This window comes from Urocitellus parryii, chromosome 4 (genome assembly GCF_045843805.1).
Source record: "Urocitellus parryii isolate mUroPar1 chromosome 4, mUroPar1.hap1, whole genome shotgun sequence".
In the NCBI taxonomy this organism is placed as follows: domain Eukaryota; kingdom Metazoa; phylum Chordata; class Mammalia; order Rodentia; family Sciuridae; genus Urocitellus; species Urocitellus parryii.
The window spans coordinates 11,803,644-11,815,556 of NC_135534.1; positions in this window are offsets into that span (position 1 = coordinate 11,803,644).

Consider the following 11,913-nt stretch of genomic DNA (forward strand, 5'->3'; position numbering starts at 1 on the left):
CCCCAGACTAGAAGCTCTCTGTGGCCAGGAACTGGTCAACATCATATCTTCAGCACTTAGTAGGCTATTTAACCTGGCACATAGTAGGTGCACAACCACTAATGGGTGACATGGAATGAACTCTTTGTGTTTGTTAGGGCTGAGGATGTCAGCAAGAGTGAGATGAGGAGGAGGGAGAAAGAAGGAAGGGGGAGAGAGAGAGAGAGAGAGAGAGAGAGAGAGAGAGAGAGAGAGAGAGAGAGAGAGAGAGAGAGATTGATTTTCATTTTAGCAGCCCCAGGTCAAGAAGGCTTTTGCAAACTGCTGATTTCTTAATGAGAAGACCCTTGTGCCTTTACGGAAAGCTCAGTGTCTTTCCAGGCCTGGCCCCTGAGGCAGGAGGGATATCAACAGTAGGTGCAATGAATCAGGCTTGTAGAGGGGCAGTGCTTTGGCAAGGCCACCAACGTGTTAGAATCTAGCTGGAACCTAAATCCCACACCTTTGTCTCTGGGCTCAGTGTGTGTTGGGGGGGCGGCGGGTAGGGGGTATGCATTGCCAGATTGAACAAATAAAAAAATAAGGCACACAATTAAATTTGAATTTCAGATGAATGATAGCCAATTTTTAAAATATAAATACAACCCAATCACTGTGTGGGCCGTACTCACACGGCGATTTGTTGTCCTTCTGAAGTCCCAGTGTAGCTGGGTCTCCTGTAATTTGTCTGGGGTTGGGCTTTGGAGTGGGGTGGGTTGTCCCCTGCCTCGCTGCCCTTCTGGGGACCCGTCCCCACACTGCCCAGAGCCCAGCTGCTAGCTCCCTGGACAGAGCTGGCTGCCCTCTGACCGGTTTGGCCTCTGTGAAGTGTCTGGCCTTCTGCCGGGTCACGGATTCCCGACTGAATCCATTGGCCTGTCCTGCCCAGGCTGCACCCCAAGGCCAATGAGGGCACATTCTCTGGGGCTGAGACTCCGGCATCTGGAGTTTTTAAAAACTCCGCAAGTGACCCCAGCTCCCGGCTGAGGTGGAGGACCCCTGGGCCAGAGGGACCCGCGTCCCTGCTGCCTGAGCTGCCCCTGCCCTGCTGGAAGAGCTCTGGGCCCTCCAGGCCTCGCCCCGGCCCCCCATCTGCAAGTCCTGCTGCACAGGGCCTCTGCCTTGGCTCTTCTCAGTCCTCTCTGCTTGATTCTGGGGAGCTTTGATTTCTGAGAATGACAGGGTTTTTTGGTCTTTCTTGTGGTGGTCCAGTTGTTACTAGGGATTGAACTAATGGGTGCCATACCACTGAGCTATGTCCCCAGCCCTGTTTATTTTTGTGGCAGGGTCTCACTCAGTTGTTTAGGGCCTCACTAAGTTGCGGAGGCTGGCCTCCAGCCTATGACCCTCCTTCCTTGGACTCCCAAGTTGCTGGAATTATAGGCACATTCCACCCGGCTGGCCAGAAGGCCAGGTGAGGTCTATTTTCAGGCTCGTCAGGAAGACAAGGGTGAGAGTCCCTCGTCTGGGATCTGAAGTCCCTGATGTGCTAATTCCAGGCAGGGACTGGGAGACCTGGAGCTTTTGGAGGGCTTAGGGTTCCAGGTTAGAGCCCAGGGGAGACCAGGGTTGCTCTTCATTCTTACAACCAATCCCCAAATCTGGGCTGAATCTGTTAGCCAAGGGTCCCTGTATCCCTGTAGGCTTCTCCCGCAAAATGCATGGTGCCTTGTAATCATTTCAGTATCCGCCTTTCCCACCAGCCCAGAACTTGGCTGGTAGCTGAAGTAGGACTCAATACTTGTGCAGTCAGTGGATGAGCCTGTAGGAATCATGCATTCCAACCCCCGTGTTGTAGAGATAGGAAAACAAAGGCACAGGGGCTGGGGATCTAGCTCAGTTAATAGAGTGCTTGCCTCATATGCACAAGACCCTGCGTTCAATACACACACACACACACACACAGGCACAGAGAGGGTTAAGGGACTTGCCTCAGGTTGCACAGCATGGTGGAGGCTAAGTCGGGACTGACACCACTCAGTAGGACTAGGAGTGCCCTGCCCTGTTGGGAGCCTCTCCTCCACTCCTGACAGGCTCCTCAGCCCACCCCTCACTGTCTCTTTTCAAAACATGCCTCCAGGTGACTCTGGCCAGGGGGAGGAGAGGGACCCTGTGGGAGGCACGGGAGCCCCTACAGCTAGAACCCTCCTCTGCCAAATGCACATGGGGTGAAGACCCCGGGTCCCGGTGTGCAGGGGCCAGACCCTGTTCTGGCAGGCGTGGAGGCTGTCTGCTCTTCCTCACCTCCTGGTTCCTCTGAGGAAGGGCCGTGCAGCCCCCAGCTCACAGAGCCTGCCCCTCCCCAGGCCAGTCGTGGGCTGCAGGCTCCACCACTGGGCTCCGAAGTCACGTGGAGCCAGCTCTAAACCTGAACCCCCTTTTTTGGTTGTGGGAACTTCCCTGAGGCTTAGTCTCTTAATCAGGAAAATGGGCCGACCGACACCATCCTTGTTGGCTGGTGGTAAGGAATCGGTGCAGAGTCAGCGCTTCCCTGACCCTTTGACCCAGGTTTGGGGACCCTCTAAGGAACATGAGCATTGTTAGCAGAAACCCAGGACCGAGCCCTTAAGGACGGCCCTTCCTTGGGGCCAGAAGGCAGGCTTTTTGGCAAATGCACGACGGCTTCTTAATGGGACCCACAGTGGCTGAAGCAGTTTTTGAAGATGTCCCTTCCTTTTGAGTTGGCATGAAGAGGAGTACCCCAGAGCTCTGGGGACAAGGTGACAACGGGGTCTCAGAACAGCACATGCTGCGGGGCGTGGGGTGAATCCAGGAACCCTCAGGGCAGATCTCAGGATCCTCTCCCTGAGAACCTTTTCCCCCATATCTGAAAGGGATTAGTTCCAGGACCTCCCAAGGATCCGGGAATCCACGGACATTCAAGCCTCATCAATGGCATAACATTCACGTGTGCCCTACGTGACTCCCATACCCTAAACCATCTCTAGGGGACCTGCGGTACCCAATATAACATCAATTCTGTAAATATTTGTTATTTTCTGTTGTTCAGAGAAGGATGACATGTTCTGTAAAGACACATTTTTTTCTGGAAAAAAATTTTTTTTTGGTAGCAGGGATTGATCCCGGGGGGCTCTTAACCACTTAGCTACACCCCCGCCCCCAGCCCTTTTTGAATTATTTTGAAACAAGGTCTCGCTAAGTGGCTGAGGCTGACTTTGAAGTGATGATCTTCCTGCCTCAGCCTCCTGAGCTGCTGGGGATTACAGGTGTGTGCCACCGCACCCTGCTTTTTCTAAATATTTTTAATCCACAATTGGTTGACTCTGTGGATGGTGAACCCATGGATACAGGGGCTAATGATAATTTTGGTGGTTTTTAAAAAAATCTTCCTTTCCATATCTGCGAATCTGACGGTTCTGCATATTCCGATCAGCAGAATCCTACAGGACTGGAGCTTTCGGGTCTGGCCCGGTTCATTTAGCACAAGGTCTTCAGTGTTCATCGGGGTTGTAGCATGTGTCAGGACGGCGTGGTTCCCACCATCTTTCAATCCACCGCTGAAAAACCTCGTTTCGTTTTTCCAAGGATACGTGTGTCGTCTGTACCTCTCGGCTATTTTGAATACGCCTGCAGTGGACACGAGTGTGCAGATATCTGTTTAAATCCCTGCCTGAAGCCGGGCACTGTGGGGCATGCCACTCGTCCCAGCAGCTTGGGAGGCTGAGGCAGGAGGATGGTGAGTTCAAAGCCAGCCTCAGCAATTTAGGGCAGCCCTAGGCAACTTAGCCAGACCCTGTCTCTAAAATAAAATTATAAAAGAGGGCTGGGGATGTGGCTCAGGGGTCAAGCACCCCTGGGTTCAATCCTTGCTGCGGTTCTGGGGGAGGTGTAGCCAGGTATCTCGGTGATTCCTTCTTTAATGACTTGAGGGTCCGCCCCAGTGGGTTCCACAGTCTCTCTGTGCACACCCTCGGTGGACGGTGCGTCCACGTCCTCACCGATGCTGGTTATTTTCTGGTGTAACTTTTGGTTCTGTTTTGTTTTATGATAGCCACTCTAGCAGGAGTAGAGCGGTAATTGTTGTGCTTTTGACTTGCATTTCTCTAATGATTGATGACGTGGAGCGTCTCTTCGCCTGCTTGTGGGCCATTTGGAACAGGAGGGGTTTTTTTGTTTGTTTAATTGAAGTGAGCGATACGTACTCATCATGAGTGTGCAGCCTGCCGACTTTATTTTACATACGCCTGCGACTGGGTGCTCACCACCTGGATCAAGACTTAGAGCATCCCAGCTCCCCAGGAGGGCCCTGGACGCCCCCTCCCTGTCAGGACTCCCCAGGACAATCGCCATTCCGACCTCTCTCGCATGGGTGACGGCACCTGCTCTAGAACGTCACATCGGGGGAATCATAAAGAATAATTGTTTCTGTGGTTGATCTTTCACTGTGTCGTGCCAGCGAGACTCACCCTTAGCCCTGCATCCAGCAAGAGCTCGTTCGTTTTCATTGCTTATAGTATTTCATCTGATGAATAAACTATGTGTTGGGTTGAATCCTGTGAAATCGCTATTTTTTACCTAATTTATGTACCAGAAAGGCTATTTCACAAGGTTCAACCTCACACATCTCCAAATTATAGTCACTGGATACTTGGTGCTATGAGTGTGTGTGTGTGTGTGTGTGTAAATCTTGTTGAGAATATGTTCTCACTTCCGTTGAGTATATGTTGAGTGTATTCCCAGGAATAGAGATTCTGTGTGTAGATGAGATTGGGTCAGTTTTTCCAGTTTTCCAAAGTGGTTTTCCCATTTTTTCTCACCAGCCACGTGGCCAGTTTCAGTTGGTCAGATCCTTGAGGACAGTCCTTTCAATTGAAGCCAGTTTTCCAGTCACTTGGAGGAAGGTGGCCCCAACCTGCTCCTTTTCCGTCCATTGCCATGGCTCCCCGGGGCACAGTGGATCACGCCGGGCTGGTCTCCCATCTGAAGGCACCTCCTTGGCACCGGACAAGTCACGTAACTAAACTCCCAGGGAGTTAGATTCTCTTCAGTTCGTGGCGCTAGGAATGCCTGTCCTTATCTGTTTTCTGTTGCTATTAACACAACAGAGCAGACTGGGGGAGTTCTAAAGAAAGGAGGTTTATTTTGGCTCATGGTTCTGGAAGACCATCCAAGGTCAAGGAGGTCATCTGGTGGCAGAGTTCCCTGGCAGCGCAGGGCATCACACGGGAAGAGACAGGGAGGGAGGGAGAATGAGTGTGTGTGTGTGTGTGTGTTCTGATCTCTCTCCCTTTTCTTATAAAACCACCAGGATTTCATAGTGAAGGCCCCCACTCACCTGCCAAAGGCTCTACCTCTAGACACCATAATCAGATCACATTTCCACCCTCTTGATGCCTCACAATTGGGAATAAATTTCAATACGTGACACCTTAGGGCACACATTCAAACCATATCCAAATCATACCTCTGTCCATCAGGACCTGTATACCTGCAGGGTGTAGGTGACGTGGACCAGGATGGCCGTGGGGACCTCAGCCCCTCCACTGGAGCTCTGGGGCCTGGGGGCTGTGGGCCTGGTGCAATAATCACTCCTCCTGTGCCTTTTCCTGGTCCCACCTCTGCGTCCTCCCCTGCATTGTCTGCAGGTGCCCCAAGCAGGAGCTGGGAAGCGTTTGGCTTCCACGGATCCCATGTTTTTCCCCACGTATGCGGGTGCCATTGTGATTAATGACATTCAAATTCACTGAAAGCTCTGCTGAATTCGCAGCAGTCTTTTATGCTGTCTTTTCTCAGCCAACAGATAACTAAAAATGCAGCTATTAACAAATGGAGGAGAAATAGGTGAGCTGTGGAAATCTGAAGTTCAGAAGACAAGAGCTGATAAGCCAAAGTGGCCATTTGGGGGAGGGGGTTCTCTGCAAGACAGAACAGCACAAGTCTTCCACCTCCCTGGGGTCCTTCTCCCCGTCAGATCCAGTTCTACGTCCCCAGGAAACCTAGCATCCTTCTCAGCGTTTCTGAGACTCTCCCATGCACACTTCTGACCCTCTGTCATCTCTTTGTTAGGGTTTAAAAATGAGGTGTCCCCCAAAAGCTCATGTGAGATAATGCAAGAACATTCAGAGGTGAACTGATCCGATTCTGAGTTGTAACCTAATTAGTGAATTAATCCATTGATGGGGATCAGCTGGGTGGTCACCGCAGGCGGGTGGAGTGTGGCTGGAGGAGATAGGTCACTGGGGATGTGCTTTTTGGTTTAGATTTCAATCCTGCTGAGCAGAGCTCTCTCTGCTTCTCGGTCGCCCTGTCCTAAACCGCTCTCCTGCACCATGCCCTTCCGTCATGATGTCGTGCCCAGAGCAGTGGAGTCTGTCATCTACAGACGGAGACCTCTGAAGCCCAGATATAGGCACAGGCCTGGCCCCTGCTGGCAGGATGAGCAAGTGTGGGTCACAGGGGCCAGGGCTCAAAGCCTCCCTCTGCTGCCCATGGACTGGTTGGCTGACCTTGGGCAAGGCAATCTGACTTCCTGGGCTTTAGTTTTCCCCGTTGTAAACGTCAGCTGTCGCCTCCTGCCTCTTAGGACTGGATGAGGGTAAAGCACGCCCAGCATCTGGCAGTGAAGAGGTCTTCATCTCCGACCAAGCATTGCTGTGTGCCGCTGGCTTTTATGGACAGTTTGGGAACAGAGGAGAGGGATTGCAGCCCAGCATCTCGACAATCACAGCTGACCTGTGGTCTTGATCCTCTGGGGCATCTTTTGTTCAAACCATCACAGGAAATGTCTCAGCAGCCAGATGTCTCTTCTGGGCCCTGGTTGGATGCCGTTTCTTGGGGCCTGCTCACCGCCCCTCTCTCTGGACCCTCCTTCCAACCCTCCTCCTACCCGACTCGGCGACCAGGACAAAGGTGCAAAATCGACTTGGCAGATGCCTACATTTTGGTCTCAACTGCTGTCATTACAGATGTGGCTCGAAGACAATGACGCTCGATGAGGCCGAGACTGCCCCTCCTCTCGGAGGAGTCTGGGCAACTTTCACTGTCACAATGGGTGTGTGTGTGTGTGTGTGTGTGTGTGTGTGTGTGTATTGTGTGTGTGTGTGATCTGTTTATATATAAACACAAAGTCATTTTTGCATGCTTCTAATATACACAGAATTTCCTGGGAATGAGACTATTGTGTACACGGAGAGAAGATTGTCCCCTGTTGTATTCGGCATTTTGCCAGGATTCGGTGCCCAATTCGTGTCACCACCGCAGCGCCACTGGTGCTTGTCTGAGTCAACCTCAGAGCCACCTGTGTCCGGCTGCTCTGCGGCAGCCACGGCCCCTGTGAGTGGGGGCCACACAGAGCACGTGTGGGGCCACGTCATCCCGTCCCCTCCTGTCCTTGGCTTGTGCTGTTGCTTCCAGAAATTTGTATTATTTTATTATAAATTACTTTCCTTTTATTGCTTCTTCAGATTTTAGTTAGGATATCATATTGATTTTTTTTTTTTAAATAGCACATGTGAGGGTAGATTCGATTATTCATGAATTTCATTTCGGCTCTGTGAAGGGGGCATTGGAAGACGTTTGCCATCCGAGCGGGGGCTGGGCCTGCTCAAGGGCCCACCTTTGCATAATTCAGGAAACCCATTTCTGAGCTCTTGTCAACCGGGAGTGATTTGTTTCTGAAATGAAGCACTAAGCCCCCCGCCTGGGGGAGGTGCAGCTGCCGCTGCTGCTGATCCTTTTAAATAACCCATTTCCCCCGTCGGTAAGTGTTCCGAGTTACCAACTCTGGGATGGTGTCCTTGCTCCCCTCGATCCATCCTCCACAGAGCGGCCCCAGAAAACATGCCCAACGTGCAAACACTACCCACCTCAAAACCCCGTGTGGCCCCACATCCCCCACGGTTTCAGAGGGTGTCCCAGATCCACGGCCAAGTGGGCTTCCTGCGATCAACACCCTTGATGTCAAGTTGAACTTGACATTCGTCAGTGAAACTGCCCAGAGCCTGGCCCAGCAAGGATGTCAGAGGCTGCTGACCGCCCGCCCTGGATGGGAAAAAAAAAACCAAAGACTTCCAAAAGAGATGGGCTGGGCCAGGAATGCCCCGGGGCTCCTCCCAGACTTGGCCTTCAGCTCAGTCACTTCTTCTCTGAGGGGAAGGGGAAGGAATAGCACAGACAGTGAGGCTGGCATCACTGATATCCAGTGCACGCTCCTCCCCCAAAAAAGTACCCAAAATCCCTCCAACCATCAGCGGGAGGCAGGGGAGAAAGGGTGGTCTTTGGAGGTGAGGGAGGCTACGGCCTGAGATACCAGTGCCCGGGTCAGTACTGATGGTGGGTTCCAGATGGGAGAATGAGGCTGAGGCCGAAGGAGGCTGTCGGGGTTAGTACTGGGCAGAGAACCTCCCTGATTTAAAATAACCATTTGGTTTGGTTGGGTTGTTTGCGGTGCTGGGCTTGAGCCTGTGGCCTCCTACATGCTAGACAAGTGCTCTACCACTGAGCCACACCCCAGCCCATTTTATTTTGAGACAGGATCCTGCTTAAGTTGCTCCTGAATTGCGATCCTCCTGCCTCAGCCTCCCGAGTAGCTGTAATTATAGGTGTGTGCCATCAGGCCCAGCTAAAATAACTTTTTCAGGGCCGGGGGTACAGTTCAGGGGTAGAGCACTTGCCTAGCATGTTCAAGGTCCCGGATTCAATCGCCAGCACCCTAAGTAAATAAGTAATTAGAATAAACTCCTGGCTGGTTAGGGTGGTGCAGGCCTGTAGTCCCAGCTACTCAGGAGGCTGTGGCGGGATAATCTCTTGAGCCGAGGTGCACTCTACCAGACGGGTCAAGGTAGTGAGACCACATCTCAAAATCATCATCATAATAATGAAATCACCTCTCAGTATCACCAAAGTTGTATGTGAACGTTGTAAGAACACACAGCTGAGCAAATATAAGAGACAAAACAGCTCAACTCTCACCACCTGGGCAGTGCCCCTCTAAACAAGGTATCGTCTATCCTTTCTGCATATAATTTTGTTTAACTGGAGCAGACCTGACTGTCTCTTCAGTTAAAAACGACAGCTTCTTCCGGTCCGTACGTCTTCATTGCACGAACAGTCTATATTCAAGTTCCCTCGGTGCCCCTCAAATGTCCTTTATGCCGATTCCTGCAAACCTGGTGCAGTCGAGGGCACTGCAGAGCCTCTGGCTGGGAGCCCTGAGCCTCTTTCAGGCCAGTGAGTCCCTTGTTTTATGACGGGGACTGGGTAAGACTGGACCAGTTGTTTTGCAAAGTACCCAGCCTTGCTGATCTGCCTCTATGGGGTCCCTCTTGTTTCATTAAGTTTGCTCCTTTGTGTCCTGTGTTTTCGGTCAACTGGAAATTGCTGGACTCAAGCCAGTAGGCATCCCAGGGGACGCTGGCACCTCCCGCCGCGTCACACTGGAAGCATCCTGATGCTCACGAGTGGGCCTGAGTGAGAGGGATGACTTCTTCCAGGACTGGGTTGGGGGGTGTCCCGGCTGGAAGTCCTCCTAGAGTCCTTGCTCGGTTTTGCAGACCTAGAAACTGAGGCCGAGAGCAGCCTCTAGACCTGGGTCCCTGCGGTCTACAGAGGATCCCCTCCGTCCTCCAGGGACCCTCTCTGGAGCATCTGCACAGGCCCAAGATGCGCGAGTTCCGGTTCCCTCTTCGGGGTAACAGAGTCTGAGGGGCCGCAGGGCCACAGCGGGGCACTCTGTCTCCCTGCTGGGCCAGGCCGCAGGAGCTGCCCACCTTCCCACCAGCAGAGGCTTCAGTGCATTTGCCCCGGGCACACGGCTGCCCTGAGGAGCCCTGCACCCGTCCTTGCCCTCTGGAGGGACAAGCCCTTGCTCTGGGAGGGGGGTGGGGGACACAGCTGTCTGGACCCCAGAATCTGCCAGCTCAGCAGGGCTCAGGTTTCCCTCTGGGAAAGAGGGAGGAGGCAATCCACGGGCAGCAGGGCCCAGGCGGGGAGCTCTGAAGGTGGCCCCCGCTTTGGCCGCCCTCACTCCCTGGCCCTGCCTCCTGTGCCCTCCTCCAGCGACATTCCTCCTTGCCCGGGGTGTGTTCCAAGCTCCCAAGAAGAGAAAGAGAATCCCTCCCTTCCTTCGCCTTTCCCTGCAGAGGACCAGAGAGAAGAGATGGTTTGGGGGCTGGAGCTGGACCTCCAGGGTCCAGTGTTGGCCTGGCGGGTGTGAGGCCCCGTGTTGCATCTGGACACCGCACACGCGCGCTCACACACACCTATGCACACACAAGCTTTGGAATCAGGTGGTTGCGTTGGTTCCGTTGGTTCCGTGACTCCTGTGCTGTGTGACCTCAGACAAGTCATCTGACCTCTCTTAACCTCAGTTCTGTGAGCTAAGAACAGTGATAAGATCCTGATCAGTTGGTCCAGTGATTGAAATGCAGATGGGATCTCCGGCTTGCACATGTTTCCTGTGGGCCAGGCCCTGACCTGCCTGCTTTATACCAAGAGGTAATCTGCATGAAAAGGCGTTACCGTTACTTCCAACCTCCACTTCCAGATGAGGCCACTGAGGCCCAGAGATGGGAAAGTGGCCTTTCCAAGGTCACACAGCATACAAGTTGTGGAGCTGGGTTTCAAACCCAGGAATCAGGCTAATGGCAAAAAAAAAAAAAAAAAAAAAAAAAAAAAAAAAATTGATGCTTGCAATTACTATGCTTAAACTTAGTCCTGGTCATAACCATCATCAATGTGAGATGCTGCTATTTGGGTCCCAAAAGGGATGTAGTGCTATTCAGCCACTCTCTGCTATTGGGCTAGGCCCCTAAAGTCCTCTGGGATAAAAAGTATTGGGGTCGGTTTGTCTGTTCACAGCACAGTAGAAGAAGTTACGCCAGGTAATTACTGTTGCATTCATGCTGTGTAACAAATACCCCTAAACTCAGTGGTTTCAAATAGCAATCATATTTTTTGTTTTGTTTGTTTTGATTTGGTTTGGTTTGGTGGAAATGGGGGTTGAACACTCTTCCACTGAGCTATATCTTCACTCCTGTTTATTTATTTATTATTATTATTTTTTTAATTTTTGAGACAGGGGTCTTATCTTGCTAAATTGCCCATGTTGGCCTTGAACTTAAGATCCTCCTGCCTCAGCCCCCAGAGTTGCTGGGCTTACGGATGTGCACAGTCATACATTCTCACCCTCGTAGGCAATGTGTCTCGGTAGGACTTGGCCACGTGGCTCTGCTCCAGGAAGCAGGTCCAGCTCAGTTGAGCTGCTTATGTCACCCAGAGGTCGCTGCACACCAGTCAGGGTCACCTCGAAAAACAGAATCAATAGAGCACACATAATAAGGGCCGGGAACAGGGCTCAGAGGTAGAGCACTTGCCTGGCATGTGTGAGGCACTGGGGTTGATCCCCAGCACCGCTAAAATATCAAGAAAAAATAAACATCATATGTGAGATTCATTATGGAAACTGGCTCACGTGGCTACGGAGGCCAAGAATTCCCACAGTATCTGCCCTCTCCAAGGTGGGGAACCTGGGGAGCCAGCGGAGTGTGCTAATCTGAGTTCAAAGACGCGAGATCTAGAGACACAACTGTCCAAGGGCAGGGAGATGGGGTGGATGTGTCCACTCCAGAAGAGACTCCCTCCCTCCCTTCACCTTTCCCTTCCGGCCAGGCCCTTCATGGGGTGTTTGAGCTCTAGCCCCACTGGGAAAGGTGATCCCCAAGAGATGGACATGCTAGGCTCTTCCAGAACCGTCCTTATACACACACCACCAAGAAGACCCAGTCCAGCGGACACATACAATCAGCCACCCCAGGCCCGGGCTGATCTTGGATGTGTTCTTCCAGTGGGACAGAGAAGTGCTAGGGACCAGCCCATCCGTGAAAGGACACCTCTGTCCATGCTGGTCCCACCGGTGGATGCAAACACGTCACATGC